The sequence below is a fragment of the Poromitra crassiceps genome, assembly GCF_964638095.1.
Source record: "Poromitra crassiceps genome assembly, contig: HAP1_SCAFFOLD_468, whole genome shotgun sequence".
NCBI lineage: Eukaryota > Metazoa > Chordata > Actinopteri > Beryciformes > Melamphaidae > Poromitra > Poromitra crassiceps.
Genome location: NW_028151940.1, coordinates 1 through 15,975, shown reverse-complemented (window position 1 = coordinate 15,975; position 15,975 = coordinate 1). Strand labels below are relative to the sequence as shown.

Genomic DNA, 15,975 nt, shown 5'->3' with positions numbered 1-15,975 from the left:
TTGGACATTCAGTACAGGCTCACTGTAGGCCAAGATCCATCTCTCTCACACATAATGCACGCATGTGAGTGTGAGTGCACGTGCGCACACTCACACACAACGAGGCATATCTTTTCCCCTGATGTTTTTTTTTCTTTTTCCCCCTCTGAGTCTTGGGCCCCTTCACGTCCTGGGCCCCTTCACGTCCTGGGCCCCTTCACGTCCTGGGCCCCTTCACGTCCTGGGCCCCTTCACATCCTGGGCCCTGGGGCTTAGCCCCCGTAAGCCCGTGCATTAAACCAGGGCTGAGAGTTTCAGGTCAGCTTGTTCCTGCTCCTCACCTAGCTGGCATCATTTGCATATGGTTGGGTTTTGTCTTATTTTGATGGGTGTGGCTGTGGATGTGCTTCAGGTTAAATTGTCCTGACGATGGCATGTGGATGGAGATCTTCTTTTAACTTAACAATATAAAGGCAATTTTAGCACACAGGGTTTGCTACAATCATGTGGGACAACAAGAGACACATGCCAAAGTAAGTTGATTTTTTCTTCTATATTTATACAACTGCTATTACCAATAGAAGTATATTTTTTTGTTATGACCACAAGCTAATTGATTTAACAATAAATAACAAGGGGGAATTAAACATTAATCAACCATTATTATCAGTTCTGTGTGTGTGTGTGTGTGTGTGTGTGTGTGTGTGTGTGTATGAGAGTGAATTTATGAGTGAATTTATCCCTAGTTTTTTGTGACCTCAAAATCGGGTCACAAGCCAAAAAAGGTTTGGAACCCCTGTGTTAGGGGTTCAAGGCCATATATGGGCTGAAACCCCAATGTTTTTATGTTGGTTTTAGGGGTCCAAGCAATGCTGGAACCCTATTGTTTTTGTAAGGATTATTACGTTTTTAATCTTGGCTTGAGCGTTGCTTCGGCGTATGGTGTGAACGTGGGCTTAGGTCTTTGGACCACAAGGTTGTGAGTCTAAGATCCTGATAAACTGTGACCATTTTAAAGATTCATGCAAAGTAAACCAACCTTCAATCACACTGTAGAAAACTCACAACCCATGGTCAGACCATTACGTTTGTGGTAACCAAGCATAATGTCTTTCTCATTTATCAGTTGAAAACAATTAGGCAATATATTACTAGATACCAGTCTATTGTTTATTCATTCCATTATTTTGACAGTTTATTATCTTTTCCCAGAAGGCCGTGGGACTCGTTCCAAGACATCCCGGTCATCCAAGATGAACAGATTCCTTGGAAATTGGTCAAACTGCTCAAGTTCCTCTGTCTCTGTGCGCTCGCCCTGCTCGTGTTCGGGTTGGCTGTTTCCAGCAAGGTTAGTCGTGTTTCAATCTTTGAACTTAATATGGGGGGGGGGGGGGGGGCAGGATAGCTGAGTGGTGGCACCGTCCCAGGTCTTTTCTGTGTGGATGTTGCATGTACGCATGCGGCTGGTGAGCCTGCTGGCATAGGCGGCGTACAGCTCTCTAAAAACAGACTGGTTCTGCTTCTGCTGTGCGTAACAAGCTGCTGATGTGTGCTGTGCAGAATGTTCTCCTCGCCATGAAGATTGATTGACAGCTGTCACGTTGTGATATGATTGGTTGAAATGAGGTAGAAATGTCAGCAAACTGTCAGCAAACTGTAGACTGTGATGAATGAACTCTTGATGAACGAACTTTTGATGTGAAAAATTTTGAAAAACCCAAGAAACTGGATTTGTGTGTTTTTTTGTGTGTGTGCATACATTGTTAAATAGGTGCACTATAACCAGGGATGTGATCTCAAATTGACAATAACATTGGGAGTGTGGACGTCCGACTGATGTCCGGCGGGCGGCCGTTGTGCCACTTTTTTTCAACCCCATGAAAAATTTGGCACAACGCCATCAGGAAATTTGTTCAAAAGTAATCCAAAAGTTGTTGTCTCTTATCTTCTTATCTACGACTCTTTTTCCCCTCTCTTGGTCTGTAACAAAGCACTTCCTACTTACATAAGTCTTGTCTCGACTCTGCTCTCTGCTGCAGGTCTCTTTCCTCCTGCTGATCACTCTGTCCAATAAGGCCACTTTGACCATCCCAGCTGACCAGAAACCCGTCGCCTTGCTGTGTATTGGCTGCGCGCTCATCTCTTCCAGTGTCCTGCTCCTTCTCAAGAGCATCTGGAAGGCAAACTTCAAAACCTCAAAGCTGCCAGGCAAAGTAACTGCAGCCGTGGTAAGGACGAGTCTGACAACATTTCAACAGCAACTTTCCCTGCTCTCTAACTGATGCCTTGGGCTAAGAAGAAAACACCCTTGTTGGTTCTTTATTTTGGTGAGTGTGCTGATGTTGTACGGCAAATTGCTCCAGATGAGAGATGCTGACTATGGAATAAGGGTTGGCTTTATGGCCAAATGACCATGACAAACAGTGGGAGGACCACTCCATTTAAAGAGCGTGGTGCAGGTTAACAAAAGTCAGAATTTACATTTTTGGCTCATTATTACAACGGGAATACCCCAAAAAGAAAAGAAAAAAAATCACAGGGCCCCAGGGTATAAATATGGAGGAAAATGTGTCATTCTATAAACTAGCAATCTCACGCGCTATGCTATGCTCGCCCACTGCGCGGGCTCACCTCACCCACCCTGCAGCTCACCCGCTATGCGGCCTCGCCCACATCTCAGCTGCTGCGTGGCCTCGCCTGCTCTATTGGCACCATGAAGGATGAGATCACTGATGACATCATCACTGATGACATCACATCATTACGTAATTAGGGCACCTTTTTAAAAGATCCGGCTCCGTCAGGTCACTCGCAGGGGTGCTCTTTACACTTCCTGCAAGTTTCAGCCCGATCACACGTAACACGGCATAGCTGTGGCCGGACAAAATTCTGCTCTGCTCACTCACACACACACACACACACACACACACACACACACGGACACTTCTCATTCTTATTATAGGATGGCCCTATGGCATCATAAGAGGAGTGTTCTGCTGGGGCTGACACAGGGATGCAAAGTCATGGAGAGTGAAAAGGGTGACAGATACCCAGGGCAGAAAACCATTCAGAAATCCTCCTATTTTCCCCCCCATAGAAAGATGGTTTTACTTTGTTTCGAACTCGAGCTCTCACTCTAGTGCCATATCTGCTGCGTACGCAGCCCACTGGAAGACTGTTATTTTTGCTCCAAAAATGACCTTTAACTCATTGAGGTGCCAGCCACTTTTGGAGAACGGACGCTCCCAGTGCCAGAGTTTCAGAGCGTTTTCAGTGATTTCTCGAGGCCCACAGAATATTGTGTGATATTACTATGTAAACACCGAACACGCACAAAGAACGAGGAGACTCTATTGTATCATCAGCAAAAAAAAGTTTATTGATACCATTTTCCGTTCTTTAGTTATGAGCCGGAGAAGATAGGTTGTTTTGAGCAAAAACAGGCGTTTCAAATTAGAAGCTGAGATATTCCGCCTTTTGTGAAATGAAGCATTTCAAGCACATTCACTGAGTCTGAAGCTAATATTTTCTGATGTAGTGACGTGGTGTAGTTGTGTGGTGCCCTGCGTGCCCCACACCCCTCTCCCCCCCTCAGCTGCAAACTCCTCCCCACACTAACACACAGCCTCACGCACCCAGCGTCTATTTTCGGAGTGCTCCGTTTTTGTGCGCCGGCTCCCAGCGCGACACGGAAAAGCCAAACCGGACTGCTGAGAATGGTTTGGCCCTTCGGCGTCGGGTGCTGCTTTTTTGGCGGCTAATCGTGTGGAGAAACTATACAGCAGACACAGAGAGGCTCAGTTGTGGGCGCGGATTGACTGCTGTTCGCAGCCAACGTCAGCTCCAGCCAGAGCAATCTATATGGCTCTGGCTGCAGCATGAGCGGTTTCTCTTTCATCACAGGGCTTTTTCCTGCTGTTTTCCTGACCTTTCTCTAATCTGGAGAGCACTGTCGCCACCTAATGAGTCCGTAAAATAGGTTATACACCTTCAATAGCTACAATATTTGTACAGGAGATACAGGAGGCTTTGATCCACGTCCCACCGCCAAAAAACGCATTTGACGTCGATCGACGTCATTGGCACTCTACGTCACTATTTACTTTGACGTCGATCAACGTCATTGGCACTCAATGAGTTAATATAAAACAGACCACCCACCAGTAGGTGGCGTGGTGCCCCCCTGGGGCTGAGGCGGCCACCCACCTCACCCACGTGACTACGTCACGCCCGCGCAGCCCCGGGATAGCCACTCACCGTTCTTCCAGCCGCGCTGAGGACGTGTTATTCAGAAGCTCCGTGTTAGCTCAATTTTGCGCTCTTAGAAGCTAAAGAAAAAAGGCTCGTTCCATCTTATTTGCCCACTTCGAGAGGTTTTGTGTGGACGAGATTCTTCAGGCTTTGGGGACCCGATCCTGTTCTCTTCACCAGCGGCGTCGGAACAAGTCATCTAAAGCTAAGAGTGTCTTGCTTACAGTTAACACCTGTATTAAAAGCTACCGCCGTGTAGCGTGCTTCGTCTTCCCCGGCTGGGGTAGCGATAGAGATAGGCTTGAGAGCTAACCAAGGTCCGCTCTCAAAGTGTGAAAGCTAGCTTGCATACGTGCAAATAGCATTATTACTGTTTAGCACAGAACAATAGGCTAATTTAGCAGGCTGCGTCCCCGGACGGGGTAACGCACCCAGTGTTGTTGTAGATAGCTAGCTTGCACCCGTGCAGTTAGTATCTTGTGTGCTAGCACATTAGGCGCAGGCTACCTCCGTGTAGAGCGTGCACGTTCACTCCGGCCGGAGTAACGTTAAGTGAGAGTAGTAGCTAAAGATCCGTGCTCTCCAGATTAGCTAGATAGCTAGCTCGCACCTGTGCAGCTAGCATCTACGTTGCGTAGCACTTCGGCTACCTTTACCTTTGCAGGCTTACTGCTAGTTAGCTTACACGGTACAACCCCCGCTAATTCCTGGTACAGTCTGCGGGTGCTTGCTGCGAGTTAGCTTCGCTGAACTCGCGCGATGAATCAGGCGGCTGCCAAGAGAAAGGGGGGGACAGCCAGGTGCTGTGTTAGCTGTGATGCTACGCTGGCCGGTTACGACCGGCATGATGAATGTGTGTACTGCCTAGGGCATGAGCACGCACCTCAGGCGCAAGAGCTGCGCTCTTTGTCGAGGAGGACTTGCTGCCCAGCGGCGCACCCCCCGAGGGAGGTGCATCTGCGGGGTCCGACCGCCCGGTCGGAGGGGATGCACCCGCTGCTCAGGGTCTCACGGACCAGTCCGAGCAGCAGGATCTGAGTTGGGGGGACGAGCCCATCCATCCTTGTTGGAACAGGGCGGACTCTTCCCCTACGACCCCCTAGTCGATCTCCCCCAGGGGGACACCCCCCAAGCGGAGATGTCCGGCGGAGAGGATTGGGACGGTGCTACCACCGTCACCACTGCGGTAGAGGCCCGCTCAGAAATGAGCAACAACGAGCCCTACCAGAAGCAGTTTCAGGGGGTGATGTCGAGGGCCGCAGCGAAGCTAGGCATTGCTTGGGCCGAACCACCCCCGCCCCCCGCACTTTCAGGCACGCCAGGCACCCCGCCCGAAACACCAAATGCCCGTCTGCGTAGACGTGGTTCGTGCGGTGCAGGCGGGATGGGATAAGCCTCAGGAGGCCAAGCCGCTGTGTGCTGGCATGGTTCCGTGGTCGGCGGTCGAGGGTGAGGAGATGGTGGCCAGACACCTGGCCTCCAACGCCGCTAAGCCCACGTTGCCCTCCAAGGTGTACCAGCTGACGGCCAAACTGGCCGAAAAGGCATATTTGATGGCGGGGCAGTCCGCCGCCGTCACCAACAACCTGGCCATCCTGCAGGGTTACCAGGCTGTGCTCCTGCGGGAGATGCAGGGTGACCCCGCCTACGAGCTGTTTACAGAGCTCAGGATGGCCACGGATTACGCCTTGCGTATGGTTGACTGCCTGGCGCAGAACAGCGGGAAGGTCATGGCCTTCTCCGTTCTGACTCACCATCACCTGTGGCTGAACCTCACTCAGCTCCCTGAGCAGGAGAAGAGGAGGCTACTGGGGGTAAAGATCTCTCCGGAGGGCCTATTTGGTCCTTCCGTGGAGGCAACGAGGGGAAGACCGCCGGTTTCAGGTGGCAGTGCGCACGCCGAGTCGCCCTCCGGGGCCTCTGGCGCCGCGAGCCACCCCACGCCCGCGGGTGCGAGCCCCACAGGCTCGGGCGCCTTCAATGACGGCACCCCATCCGGCCGCAGTGGGCCCGTCCTGGGTCCCACGGCAGGCCAGGATACGCGGCCCCCGCCCCCAACGGAGACGAGGGGGTGTGCAGGCGGCGGGTGACCTGACTCGCTCTTAGTCATCTTCCTTGGGGAAGAGGGGGCTATGAGCCCACCGTCGTTGGAGCTCAGCGCTCAACTTCGGTCCGGAGCTCAGCAGGGACCTACCCAGTCCGCCACTCGCCGGCGGGGACGGCAGCTCACCAAGGCTTGGGCTCAGAGCCAGCCTTCGGCTTGTAGCTTTAGGGACAAGTCCACCGTCCTCGGTGCCCAAGGCCCGAGTTCGGTCGGGAGCTCTCCCAGAGTCTCATACCCGTCATCAAGGCTCGCCTTGGTCCATGGCTACGGCCTGGCCTCGGCTAGAGGCTCCTAGGACAAGCCCACCATCAATGGCGCCGTGGGCCTATTGTTGGTCGGGAGCTCTCCTGGGGACTGCACTGCCGGAGAAGTCCGCGTGCGGCCGGACTCGAAAGAGAACGTTGCCGCAGTCCCCCCAGCCTGCGAAAGTCGCACGGCGGGGGGGTTACTTCGATACGAGGCACCCACGGGGCGTATCAGTAGGCGGAGCTTACGTAAGAAATTCTCCCCCAGCATGCACAGCTTCTACGGAGCTGACCATGCGGCGGGGGGATATAGCCTCTCACGTCCTGCTCCCCCCATTTGCTCCCCCCATCAGGGTACCGGATCAGGTCCCGGTGCCCAACAATATACTCATGACAAGAGGGGCGGGTTCCGCTCCTTTTGGCCACAAGAGACCATCTTTGTCCAACAGGCTCAATGCCTGGGAGCGTCTATGTTCCCCGTCCCCATGGTTACGGCGCACCCTCCAGAAGGGATACGCTCTACAGTTTGCCAGGGCCCCCACCCACGTTCGACGGGATCCCCGATTCGGCCGTGGAGGGGGAGTCCATGGACATACTCCACAAGGAGGTTATTTCGCTCCTCGCCAACGGGGCGATTCGCTCGGTTCCCAAGGCAGAGGTGCGATCGGGTTTCTACCACAGGTACTTTGTCGTGCCCAAGAAGGACCGCTGAGGAAGTTCCCGTTCCGAATGCTCTCTTTTCCCCGCCTGTTCAACGCGTTGAGACAAGGGGATTTCTTTACTTCCGTGGATCTGAAAGATGCGTTCTTCCATGTCCACGTGGTCCAGAGACACAGGAAATACCTGAGGTTCTCCTTCCTGGGGAAGGCTTATGAGTTCTGTGTCTTGCCATTCGGCATGTCTTTGAGCCCACGAACCGTCACGGTCTGCGTGGAGACAGCCTTGGCTCCCCTCCGCGCGAGGGGGATCCGCGTCTTCCTCTATCTCGATGACGCTCTCATAGTGGCCGACTCGAGGGTCCGTGCCACGGAACATACCAAGGTGGTGACCGATCACCTGCAAACCTTAGGGTTTTTGGTGAACTGGCAGAAGAGTTGCCCCGTCCCAGCGCAGGCGGCGACCTTCCTGGGGCTCGAGCTAGACTCCCGGGCCATGGGGGCCCGCCTTTCGCCAGAGCGACATGCTCACACGGGGCAGACAGCAAGGACGTTAGGTCTGTGCCCCTCGGTGTCAGTGCATCAGTGCACAGTCATGTTGGGCCTGATGGCCTCAGCACTGCATGTGCTCCCACTGGGGAGACTACACATGCGCCTGTTCCAAATCTGGTTTCTCAGGCTTCGCCTGGACCCGGCCAGGGACCGTCATCGCAGGGTTCCTCTGACAGGTCAGGCCCGGCAGGCGCTGGCCATATGGGCGGACCCCCGTTACCTCTCGAGAGGCACTCGGTTGGGCCCTGTCCCGCTCAGGTTGGTGATTCGCCCCGACGCCTCCCTCTGGGGATGGGGTGCGGTTTGCCGGCATTTTTCGGGCGAACGGCCGGTGGGAGCCTCAGGAGCTTCGCCACATAAACGTGCTAGAGCTGGAGGCGATTCGCCTGGCTCTGCTTCAATTCCAGCGGCTCATACATGGACGCCATGTTCTGATTCGCTCGGACAATATGGCGGCGATCACCCACCTGAACAAACAGGGCGGTGTGCGGTCGTGGGCGCTGAACCAGTTAGCGGCGGAGATTCACCTGTGGGCGTATCCCCGTCTCCTTTCAGTGTCAGCGGTTCATCTGCCGGGACGGCTGAATTATGGGGCCGACCTGCTGTCTCGAGGCAATCCCCGTCATACGGAGTGGTGCCTCCACCCTCAGGTGGTGGAACAGATTTGGGCCAGGTTTGGCCGCGCCCGCGTCGATCTCTTCGCATCGCGGCGCGCGACGCACTGCCCACTGTGGTTCTCGATCCAGGAGGACAGCCCCCCGTTAGGTCACGACGCGCTAGCACACGCATGGCCACGGGAGGGGCTCTATGCGTTTCCCCCGATCCCCCTGATCCGTCAGGTGTTGGACAGGGTGAGGGAACAGCGGCTTGTTCTAGTGGTCCCGTTTTGGCCCAGGCAGACATGGTTTGCGGACCTGGTCTCCTTGGCGCAAGGTCCGCCCTGGGCGCTGCCGGTACGGGCGGATCTCCTATCCCAGGCAGAGGGGGAGGTGTTCCACCCCTCCCCAAGCAGGTGGAAGCTAGCAGTCTGGCTCCTGAATGGGACCATTTGCTAGCCCAGGGATTGCCCAATAATGTGGTATGCACTATTCAGAGTGCTAGGGCTGCTTCGACCCACTCTCAGTACACGTACAAGTGGCGGGTCTTTTCGCGTTGGTGCACGGATAAGGGCGTGGATCCAGTGAACTGCAGTGTGCGACCAGTTCTCTGTTTCCTTCAGAGCCTGCTTGACGCGGGCCAGTCCCCGCAGTCGCTTAAGGTGTACGTAGCCGCGATTTCTGCTGCCACATGGGAATTGAAGGGAGCCCCGTGGGGGCGTGCCCTTTGGTCTCGCGCTTCATGAAAGGAGCGCGTAGGCTGCGCCCGCCGTCACAGTGCGTCTTTCCCAAATGGGACTTGGTTACGGTGCTGGACGGGCTCATGGGTCATCCGTTTGAGCCCTTGGACTCCGTCGATCTGAAATTTATGTCTTTGAAGACCGCGCTGCTGCTGGCCTTGTCGTCAGGAAAGAGAGTTGGTGACCTGATTGCCCTCTCGGTGCAGCAGGCCTGTATGGTTTTGGGGGATGATGGGTGCAGGGTTACGTTGCGACCTAACCCTGCTTATCAACCTAAGAATATTAATGCCAGCTTTAGGTCTATGGTCATAGACTTGTCAGCATTCTGTCCCCCGCCGTTCAGTTCGGGCGAGGAGAGGCGCTTGCACATGCTGTGCCCCGTAAGGGCGCTCTCGGCCTATGTGGCCAGGACGCGTTCGTTACGCACTACAAACCAGTTGTTGGTCTGCTTTGGGCAGAAGGCCCAGGGTGGGCCCCTTTCCAAGGATCGCTTATCACACTGGATAGTGGAGGCGATTGCTTTGGCATACTCTGCCATGGGTAAGGTACCCCTGGGTATGGTGGGTATCAAGGCGCATTCTACGTGAGGCGTTGTGACAGCCTCGACATGTCCAGTTCGCGTTTCGCGCATGCGGTACTGTCAGTGGCAAGAAAGTAGTATCGTTGCCGCTCTAAAATGTCATACGGTCGGGCATGAACGTTTGCCATGCAGCCGTGTTTCACCGATGCCTCTCTGGTCGATGTGTGGGGTGCTCCCGGCAGCAAGGGCGGTTGAATTTGGCACTAGAGTGAGAGCTCGAGTCGAAACGAAGTGAGACGGAGAGCTCTCACTACCCAGCCTTGCTGCGTCGATGCGTCGTTGGTTGCGTCGATTCTCAGCGGGCTGGAAGAATGAGTGGCTATCCCGGGGCTGAGCTTTTTTTTTTAGGTTTTGCAGTGGCCTGGTGGCTGGGTCTTCTGCTGGCCACTCGCCACATCTGGTTCCTCAGCCTGGAGCGCATTCAGAGAAGCCAAGACCTGTTCATCAATGGGATGTATGAGGGGGCCTTCATAGAGCAGTCCTTACTCCTCAACACACGTTTTGATATTCAAATGTCCGACAAGAAGAAGACGTAAGTGTGGTTGTGATGTGTGTATCTCTTTCAGTTTTCTATGGTGTTAGTTCATTTAGTTTGTGTAGCTATATAGCTAGATAACGCACATCACATTTTCTTTTTCTTTTTTCAGAGCAGAATTGTTTTTTTGCAGCATAAAAGTTCTGTATCTGCCGGATGCACAGCACAGTTTCCGCAGGCAGACCGTAGTGCTACGCTTTTGGCGCCACACTAGTCTTGCTGCCCGTGCTGTCAGCCATGTTTTCACTCCATGAGGTTATCAATTATGATTTTGTTTTTCACTGTGTGAGAAAATGGACTTGTAGCGTGCGGGTCATTCCCGATGTTCCGTGTCAGACTATAGTTGACAGTGCTGGTCGGGATCAGACTTGTACTGTTCCCAGTCTCCCGGCCAAGGCACGTCACAAATTAATAGGAGAATGATTGCCTACTCTGAAAGAAAATAAATATCATCTAGTCTGATTTTGGCATTAGATGAGAAAATCTTACAAAAAAAATCATACAGAAAAATTTATCACTGATGGAAAAATGGTTAATAACGTAATACCTTATCTTGGTCCCTGAATGGAAATCAGTCAAATTTATTGTTCTGTCTTCTTGTGTCAACCAGGTTCTGTCAATCGAGTTCCTGGTATCCCTGGGTTCAGCGGTTCTCACCATAGTGGCTATGCCACACTTGGACATTGTGAGCAATGTGACAATACTCAACAGTGTAGCTGTCCTGTCTGCGGTCTTACAGATTACCTCCCAATGTATTGCCAGAGAGAGGAATCGGTTCCTCCTGCCATCTATACTTGCCTTTGTCCTCATCTTGCTGGGCTACTGTCTGTTCCTCGTCTTCTACCTGCTGGACCAAAACAGGAACAAGATGGCAATTTGGGCAGGCCTGGCTATCGCTGGATCGTTCTTGACCTCTCTCAACTGGTGGGAGAACTACATCAGATTGTTTACCGACAACAGCAGCTCAAACTTCCTGAGTGTTCTGTCTAAAGACATCAAGGAGTCCCAGAACGTGCTTCACATGCTCTCCAGCCTGCTCAGGATCCTTGTGACGGGTTGTGTGCTCGGAGCCTACGTCCCTCTGTCCAAAATGGACTGGACAATCCTGACCGCCGTCCCACACCGCGAGACGAGGACAATAGCAGTCCTCATCGGGGTCCAGCTGATCTCCTCAGCACTGTGCCACTCGTTTGCAGGGGTGGCCTGCAAGATGCGGGCCCTGAAATGTAGCTTCATCCTCCCTTTGTACTTCGCCTCTCTGGCCGCTATGGCCGTGGTTATCGTGCCGGTTATTCTTTATTATCAGGACTGCAGGACAAACCTGAAAGTGACCGACAACAGCACCTTCACAGACTACTGCACTGCAGCTGTGTATGGCAGAAACCAAACCCTGGCAGGTAGCATGTTCTCGCAACTCGGTTCGGATGTGACACGCACGCTCTGCTGCCGAGATCTGTCCCAGATGACTGACATAGGTCTATTAACAGGTAAGATTCTTGAGCCTGTTCAAACTTACAATTAAAATGTGGTACAATGTAACATTATACAATTAGACACCACAGGCATAACCTCTGCATGTGAGAAAGGCTGCAAGACCAAAAATGTGAATGTTTTCAGAGGGTCACGACTCACGACACTGAAACATTACATTTGTCTCAAAAATAGATGTTTTAATTGCAAGAGAGAGACAATGTGAAGGTTCCACACAGGCAGGTTTTGTAGGCCACCATGTCACATACCTGTCAGAAACAATACTGTGTACAAGACATGGCAACTAATTGTGGGAAATGTAGGAAATCGCTAACTGAATAGTACACAAGGCAGGTTGAGGGAAAGTGTCCGTGGGTACAACAAAAAGTATCCTAGTCTACAACACTTCACAAAATAACTCCTTGAAGGCACAGAACATCACAGATTTATGATCCTGTAGTGTACTAAGAGTATCCAGGGGTGGGCATTCCATTTTCCTTGAATGGTTCTGTTGATCCTGCCCCAGGTTTTGCAGTGGCCTGGTGGCTGGGTCTTCTGCTGGCCACTCGCCACATCTGGTTCCTCAGCCTGGAGCGCATTCAGAGAAGCCAAGACCTGTTCATCAATGGGATGTATGAGGGGGCCTTCATAGAGCAGTCCTTACTCCTCAACACACGTTTTGATATTCAAATGTCCGACAAGAAGAAGACGTAAGTGTGGTTGTGATGTGTGTATCTCTTTCAGTTTTTACACATTTTTGTTTTGTTTTAAATATTTAGTTTATCTCTTTTTTATGAAGAGACAATACCGTCTTAATAGGGAACTATGTTATTAATACTGCTGCAGAATATAAGTATTTTAAGTAGAATTAGTATAGGATGGATGGATCAGCGTGACATCACGACAACAGAAAAACCGGGTTCAGGAGAGATCGCATAACATTTGACTCGGACCAAAACATAAAAAAAATGGGGGTTTAAAGATTTTTATATATATATATATATATATATATATATATATATATATATATATATATATATATATATATATATATATATATTAGTTTTGGTCTGACTGCAATGTTCTATGTTCTCTCCAGATTCTAAATGTAGCTGAACCGTTTGGTTTGACCAAGTAAATCTATTTTTATAAGCATTTTACAAAATGTCTATGGGAAAATAAATTGCGGAAGAAAATCTCTGGTACAGCGCTGAAGCAGGAAGTGACGTTCACTTTGCCTCTCTATAGGATTAACAACAAATCATCTGGCTGGACTTTGAATGTCAATTGTCTAACTGTAAATTAAACTTGCAATTCTTGTCTTTTCAAGTGTCAAGTCAACAGACCCAGTGACAGTGTATCTATGTGCTACCATGTGGCACGAGAACTACTCAGAGATGATGCAGATCATTTTTTCGGTGTTCCGGTGAGTTCACAGACCAGACCAGTCCATCACAGACCAGACCAGTCCAGCTCACAAGAATATTATGGGCAGTCATTTTCCCATTCCAATATTGAGCAGTTGGATTTTTGATTTTTGTCTATTGATCCTGAGAGGGAAATTGCACCTTCCTAAATCTTGAGAGCTCAGAAAAATCAGTCTATGAGGTTTTAGCAAATATAAAAGTACCTCTGTGTGATTGTCTCAACTCTCCAGGCTGGACAAATACAGACCAAAGGAGGATCCAGAGGACACTGATGTGCTCTTCGAGACCCATGTCTTCTTTGACGATGCGTTCAAAGATGTTCCGGGGAGTCTGGGACGCCATGTTAATGAATATGCAGAGACCCTTGTGGAAACCATCAGAGAAGTTTACAGGTAAAATCCATGCTTACATGGTATACATGAAATATATATATATAGCCTCCTGAAAATCTGTGCAAAGATCAGCGCGGCCTGGGGTCCTTCGCTAGAGCGAGGTGCTGCGTGACGTGCAGCGCACAGGTCTTCTTGAGGCATCCTCTCTGCCCATGGTAGGATTGCCTTTTCCCCGGGAGGGTCTGGTGAGACGAAGGAGGAGCGCGGCCTGGAGTCACCCACAGGCCTTAGACCCTCCATGCACCGAAGGGTCTTTCAATACTGCGGTGTAGCACTAACTCTATTGCAGTGGATTGGGCGTGATCAACCCTTCCGCGGGCAACGTTGCAGACAGAGTAGGAAGGCTGATCCGTGAGCGGCTGCTTCTGGATCTACTGGGCGAGGGTGTATGATGTTGACAGACCCGAAACACCTTACGACCCCAGTTAACATCACTGATGACGGGTCCCAGCGCATGCTGTAGTATGTATTTTAAACATATATATATATATATATATATATTAGGGCTGTCAAACGATTCATTTTATTAATCGTGATTAATCGTGCGATTAACTATAGTTAATCGCGATTAATCGCATCTTTGTATCGCATGTTTAAAATGCCATTATTTTGCATTTCAAAGCATTTTTAATTAGATATTAATCATTCTTACCAGTGTGTCGTGATTGGAAATCAAATTAATGCAAATAAATGTACTTTGTGATCTTGAATTTTAGATTTGGAATGTAGACAGGAGGTAACAATGTCTACAAAATATATCTAGAACCGATACTTCCGGCGGCGGCGCTGTGGAGCAGTCGAAACCCAAAATGACACAGCTGAAGAAGGCTGTGTCTGAGCTAAAAACGTTGGCACTTCCATGTGAATAATGGCTCGGTATTGGAAACTGTGTATTGATAACGTGTATATCGCGTGAAGCCATTGGAGCCGACCTCCCAGTGGTTAGACTCTAACCGGGTCCTCTAACCGTTAGAGGACCCGCGCATCCGAGACTCTGAAGGAAGAATGAGCGATGAGTCTCGCGCTAGCTAGCTGGCTGCTAGCTGGCTGCTAGCTACTTTTAGGTGATGGCTTGCCTCAAACTCGATGTACTTCGGTGATATTTTAATTCTGTTTTACACAAGGTGCAAACTACGGCTCTTGACTTGTCCACTGTGCCATTTGGGGAGTTTTTTTTAAAGTAAAATGAGCCATTTAAAAGCGTATTGCTGTCGTTCTCTTTCATGCCTCCTGCACAAGCAGCAGACAGGAAACCGAACGGCTTGACTACAAGTACGGGTGCGACGAAGGGACAAAATAGCGTCATGCGATTAACGTGATAAAAAAAAACAACGTTATGATCGGCACGCATTAACGCGCGATTAATGCGTTAAAGGAGAATTTCGGTTTTTTCGAACCTGGAGCCATCTCCTGCCATTAATTATGATTTGTCCACTCACCAGGCGATCCCCGCGGCGTATCTGGGCGTCCTAGCGTTGTTTTGATATCAATAGCGTCCAAGTCAGTCGTAAAGTGGAGTTGATTTGGGGCCAAGTGTGAGCCTGTATTTCCTGCATCTAAATAGCTATTTTTCTTCCCTTTTTCGCCAAATATCGCCATAATCTGATCCGTCAACATCCAGCAGAGTGTTATTCACCCCAGGCTGTTTCCTGGAGTGCACAGGGATCAAATTACCTCAAACGTGATCTAGGTCACCAAGTCTCGTGAAGTCCCGCGATACTTTCCTGTCGACTGGCCAAATACAGGCAGGACGCTTTGCGGTCGTGGTTTTAGCGTAACCTATGTGGGGTTTGGCATAACCTTCGTTATTTCGAATCCCACATAGGTTACGCCAAACCCCCCTGTATTTGGCCAGTCGACAGGAAAGTATCGCGGGACTTCACGAGACTTGGTGACCTAGATCACGTTTGAGGTAATTTGATCCCTGTGCACTCCAGGTTCGAAAAAACCGAAATTCTCCTTTAACGCTGACAGCCCTAATATATATATATATATATATATATATATATATATAGATTCCCCCAAACCAGAAATAGTAGGATCTTGCAGATTGTCACTTTAAACGTTGCACTACTCTGTCATGCTCTGCATCAGTATCTTCATGGGGGATGATAGGAGCCTCTTCAGAAAGCAGCAGCACACCCCTGACCAGAATATCCTGAGGACACCGTATGGAGGTCGTCTGGAGGTCACCATGCCTCACAGGAACAAGCTGGTAGTTCACTTCAAGACAAGCAACTCATCCGCAACAAGAAGAGATGGTCTCAGGTGGGCAAATCATGTGATGGCTTAAAAATGTAATAAATAACTAAAAATAAAAATAAATAAATAAATAAATAAATAAATAAATAAATAAATAAATAAATAAATAAATAAATAAATAAATAAGATCAGATCAGATCAGTTGTAACTTAAGACATAACTGGCTTTACTTTTATACCATTTTGT

General features: G+C 50.3%; 1 pseudogene across 1 annotated transcript; it reads left to right on the top strand.

The window, feature by feature from the left end:
* The first annotated feature begins 483 nt into the window (after positions 1 to 483).
* On the top strand, positions 484 to 15,795 carry LOC310771246 (chitin synthase chs-1-like; annotated as a pseudogene). The gene is made up of 8 exons: positions 484 to 512; positions 1,192 to 1,327; positions 2,019 to 2,207; positions 10,849 to 11,725; positions 12,235 to 12,418; positions 13,039 to 13,134; positions 13,366 to 13,527; positions 15,622 to 15,795. The product of its transcript is annotated as a chitin synthase chs-1-like (transcript).
* Positions 15,796 to 15,975: the final 180 nt, after the last annotated feature.